The sequence below is a fragment of the Crocuta crocuta genome, unplaced genomic scaffold, assembly GCF_008692635.1.
Source record: "Crocuta crocuta isolate KB4526 unplaced genomic scaffold, BGI_CrCroc_1.0 scaffold170, whole genome shotgun sequence".
Taxonomy (NCBI): Eukaryota; Metazoa; Chordata; class Mammalia; order Carnivora; family Hyaenidae; genus Crocuta; species Crocuta crocuta.
In genome coordinates this window covers 9,284,173-9,289,708 of record NW_027527853.1, presented here as the reverse complement: position 1 = coordinate 9,289,708, position 5,536 = coordinate 9,284,173, and positions in this window count along the sequence as shown.

Genomic DNA, 5,536 nt, shown 5'->3' with positions numbered 1-5,536 from the left:
ACTCCTATAAATCAGCAGAACAGAGAAAAGAGTCCAGATCTAGATGCACATGGATTAGGCCATTTGATTTCTTACAATGGAGCACAGGCAATTTAGCAGAGAAAGTAGTCTTTCCAATAACGGTGCTAGAACAATTGCATAGCCATTTTTCTGCATACCCGTATATATAAAGAAAAAAAAGATGAGGTGCCTAGCTGACTCAGTAGAGCATGCAACTTTTGATCTTGGGGTCCCGAGTTTGAGCTCCACCTGTGGGGTAGAGTTTACTTTAAATTTTTTAAAAATAATTTTTAATTAAAAGAGAGAGAGAACCTTTAACTAAATCTCACACCTCATTAAAAAACAAAAACAAAAACCTCAAAATGAACCTTATATGTAAAATGTAAAGGTATAAACCTTTTAAAAGAAAATATAGATGAAAAAATCTTCAAGATCTAGTGTTATGCAAACAAATATGATACCAAAAGCAAGATCCATAAAAGAAAAAATTGGCAAACTTGACTTCGTCAAAATTAAAAAGTTTTTTGCTCTGGGGGCACCTGAGTGGCTAGTCGGTTAAACGACCAACTTCAGCTTAAGTCATGATCTTGTGGTTTGTGGGTTCAAGCCCCACGTCCCACTCTGTGCTGACAGCTTGGAGCCTGGAGTCTGCTTCCGATTCTGTGTCTCCCTCTCTCTGTCCCTCGCCCATTCACACTCTGTCTCTCTCTCTCAAAAATAAATAAACATATTTAAAAAAAATTTTCTTTGCTCTGCAATACTGTGAGGGAGTGGCAGAAAGAGAGGGTGACAGAAAATCTGCAGCAGGCCCCATACTGTCAATGCAGAGCCTAACGTGGGGCTCAAACTCACAAACTGTGGGCTCATGACCTGAGCTGAAATCAAGAGTTGGACACTTAACTGACAGCCACTCAGGCACCCCACACACTGTTAAGAGAAGATAAGCTATAAACTGGAAGAAATTTATTTTTCAATTAGGCTTCATGGCCAGCACAGAGCCCAACATGGGGTTTGAACTCACAACCCTGAAATCAAGACCTGAGCTGAAATTAAGAGTCGGTCGCTTCACCAACTGGGACACTCAGGGGCCCCTGGAAGAAAACTTTGTAAATCATGCATCTGGACCTGTATTTAGAAGTATAAGGAACTGTTAAATCTCAACAGGAAGGAAACAACCCAATTTTTAAAAATGAAAAAAACACTTGTTCAGATGACAAACAAGTTCATGAAAAGATAATCAACATTAGCCATTAGTGAAATGCAAATTAAGGCCATGATAAAATATAGCCATATACCCCATTAGAATGGCTAAAACAAATATTTTAAGGTTTTGAAATGACAATTTCAAGTACTAGTGAAGATATAAAGTAACTGGAACTCTCATGCATTGCTAATGGGAATACAAAATGGTACAGAAACTCTGGAAAAGTTCAGTAATTACTTACAAAGTTAAATACTCACTTAATAATCTAGCAATCCCATTGGGGTTAGGGAGGTAAACAGATAAAACTATTTTAAAAAGTATCTTTATACAGGCGCCTGACTGGCTCAGTCATTAAGCCTCCAACTCTTGATTTCAGCTCAGGTCAGGATCTCAGGGTCGTGGGATTGAGCCCCGAGTCTGGATCTGCGTTTACAGCGTGGAGCCTGTTTGGGATTCTCTCTCTCCCTCTCTCTTTCTGCTCCTCCCCTGTGTGCGTGCACACACACACACACTCTGTCTCTCAAAAATAAATAAATAAACTTAAAAAAGTACCTTTATGTGATGAAGTTAAATGTGGGCAAACCCTATAACCCAGGAATTCCACTGGAGGGATAATCTAAAACAAATCTGGCACATGTACTCCAGAAGACATATGCTGGTTCAAAGTACCATTGTTTATAATATCCCAAACTGGAAACAACTTGTATGTCCTTTAACAGAATAGTGAAGAAATAAGTTGTTGCCTGCTTATTAAATGGAATACTATAGGAATGCCCGGGTGGCTCAGTTAAGCGTTTGCCTTCAGCTCAAGTCATGATTTTGAGGTTTGTGAGTTTGAGCCCCTCATAGGGTTCTGTACTAACAATTCAAAGCCTAGAGCCTGCTTCAGATTGTCTCCCCGTTTCCTCCCCCCTCCCCCACTCACGCTCTGTCTCTCAAAAATAAATAAATATTAAAATAAATAAATGGAATATTATAACACAACAAAAAATATTATAGCGTTATGCTTGGTCTTGGAATAATCCTGTGAAGACAACAGGCAAGGCTGATTAACAAAAGGCACTGAAGAAAACAATTTACATATAGAATGCAAGGACATGCAAAACTATTCCACACATTTTTTTCCTGGGACACAAACAATTTTAGTTAAATTATAATGAAAAGCAAGTAACTGACAAGTTCCAAATTCAAAACAGTAATGGAAGGTTGGTTGATGATTAAGACTATATCAAGGGTTATAAATTAGGGTAGAGTTCTATTTCTTAAGATTAGTGGTATATACACAGGTCTTAGTTTTAGTAGTATTCTTTTCACCTTCAAGACATGTTTTACAATGTATCTCTTATATGTCATATTTCTTATTTTTAAAATGGAAGAAAATAACTACCCACAAAAATCTTGATCATACAGAAAATATATATGAGAGCCTGAGACAAAGCCCTGGACCTGCTCCCACACCTCTGAATTTAGGCTCATTCCAAGAGGAATTGTCAAAAAGGAATCAGTGCAAAATGTAGTCAAGGGTATAACTAGAAAAGGGGAAAGAAAAACAAATGGCTGACTACACATTACAACAGCAAAGTGTGACCAGGTGGCAAAGGAAATCAGTGAGGAAATACTTCAGACCAAAGTATTCAAATTTACTGAAGCAGATGAAGGAAGAGCACAGAGAAGAGATGCAAATACAAGGGGGAGAAGTAAAATTTCTGGAGAAGAAAAGTTCAAAGGTTTGAAAATACTTCCTCAGGGAGTAGGAAATGGGGCTATAGAGAGAAGAAAAGTGTTTTTGAGTAATAGAGTCTTGTGCAAGTTTGTGACTCTTGAAATGTGAATGTACTGCCTTTAATCAAGAGCCTCTTTCCCGCCACGTCTCAATACCCTTAAAAGTGTCCCTGCAGGGGCGCCTGGGTAGCTTAGTCGGTTAAGCGTCCGACTTTCGCTTAGGTCATGATCTCGCGGTTCGTGGGTTCGAGCCCCGCGTCGGCCTCTGTGCTGACTGCCAGCTCAGAGCCTGGAGCCTGTTTCAGTCTGTGGCTCCCTCTCTCTGACCCTCCCCTGCTCACGCTGTCTCTCTCTCTCTCCTAGAAATAAATAAAATTTAAAAACATTAAAAAATTTAAAAAAAAAAGTGTCCCTGCAGGATGGCGCAGATGTCTTAGACCTGCAGGTCCTGGGATGCCCACCGTCTAGGGCTCCCCGACATCCCTGCCCTACGGAAGGGATTCCTCAAACTCGGTCCCTCTGGATCCCCCCCGTCTCCATCTCCCCAGACGGAACAGCGATTCCCTCTAGAGCCAANTTTCTGTCCCAGTGTTCCCACCCCCAGAGGGCCCAGTTCTCTGTCAGTCCCAGTTGTACGACCCTCAGCGTCTGACCCACCGCCCGTTCCGCCCCTCACATTGGACTCCGAATCTCCACGCTCCTTATCTTCACATCCCGCACCTTGGTCTTCCCTCTGAGCACCCAGAGGAGGATGGAACTCTGGGGACTAGGCGTTTGTAGCTGAGGCAGTTGGGGCTTGTTTACCATCACCATGGAAACCCCTGGCCGCGCGCCCGGATGAGGGGGCCTCCGAAGGGCGGGGTCTGGCGCACGGTAGGCCCGAGTGCACAACCTCCGCCCTGCGCGCACACGCGGCGCTTCCGTCAGCCCCGCTGCTCTGGGCTTGCTGGGTCTTCGCTCGACCCTGCACCCCAGCACCCGGGAGCAGCAGCCCCGGGAGCCCGCGACCCCGCTCGGCTTCTGGATTCTCGCCAACTCCCACCTTCGTCCCCAGGAAGATGGAGCTGGAAGGACTTAGAGAGTACGGCGGGGTGGGCCCTCAGTGGCTGGCTCAGTGGGCGGGGCCACGAGGGCGCCATTGTGATGCGCCTGAAAGGGAGCGGGCATTGGTCGGCTAAGCGTGGGGCGGAGCCGGGGGGCTGGCAGTCGGGTACGGGAGTGGCGCCGCCGAGCATTCTTGAGTCGCTGAGGCTACTGACTGAAAAGCACCCCAAAGGGCGAGCCCAAAAGACGCCAAATAGAAGACCACCGTGAGAGGAAATATGAGAGTCCTTTCCAGACGAGGGAGAAGGAGGAAGCCGAGAACACCAGAGACATAACGGCTGCTCAGAAGGCAGAGCAGAGCATGAGGAGTGGGCGCAGGTTGTGCTCGCAGCTCTTGGGTCGCTACTCTGCACTGTCAGGTAGCTTTACCTGGCTCCAGGGTCCTCTGGAGAGCAGGGTTTTGGCTTCTGGCCCGGTTTTTTAGAGACAAAGTGCTGGGGTAGAGGATGTCATCGGTAAGATCTTCATTGCTGGAGAAAAGCGCCAGTTCGATGTCATTTGAGTTCCTGCTACATCCAGGCCACCAGTGTTTTTGCTCTCAACAAGACAGACTGAACTTGTACACAGTCGGAATTAGCAGTATCGGGAACCAAAAGTTATCATATTTCTGTAGTGCGTCTTAAAAATTTTTTTTCAATGTTTATTTTTGAGAGATAGAGAAACAGAGTGTGAGCAGGGGAGGGGCAGAGAGAGAGGGAGACATAATCCGAAGCACACTCCAGGCTCTGAACTGCCAGCACCCGATGCAGAGCTCCAACTCGGGAGCCGTGAGATCATGACCTGAACTGAAGTCCCACGCTTACCCGACTGGGCCACCCAGCTGCCCCTTGCTCTCCATCTTAATTATGATCAGGTTGGTAGCTGGCCTGGCTGCTGTGAACATAAGCAGTGTTGTGGAATACAGACATCGGATGAGTTCTGTCTCTCTCTGATGGGATAGAAGAAAATAAGTCACTTTAATTGTGCTGAACAGATAAAAACAGACATTGTGCAACCACAAAAATGACCAAACATCCCAATCCCAGCTAACGTGAGTGACTACTGCTTCTCAATGACAACTCTAGCCCTGCTCCATTCCTCCTACTTTCTAGATAAAACTTAAGCTAATCACTGTATTGCCCCTTCTTTCTGACAGCACCAGAACAGACCCCTGTTTCCTTGGACCTTCCCCAAAATCACCTAAGGGAAGCCCATGTGCTGTGATAAGCTGTCTTTCATACCGCCATCCTGAGAGACTGGGTGCTTCCCCACAGTGTAAGGTCTCCTTCACTACAGCAGCTAATAACCCTTCATTGGCTTGCTTTGTTTTAGTTAGTTTTCTTTAAAACTTTTAAAGTATTTATTTTTAAATATATTTTATTTAATTTTTTACTGTTTATTTCTTTTTGAGAGAGAGAGACATGGTGTGAGCAGTAGAGGATCAGAGAGAGACACATACAGAATCTGAAACAGGCTCCAGGCTCTGAGCTGTCAGTACAGAGCCTAATGTGGGATCTGTGAGATCAT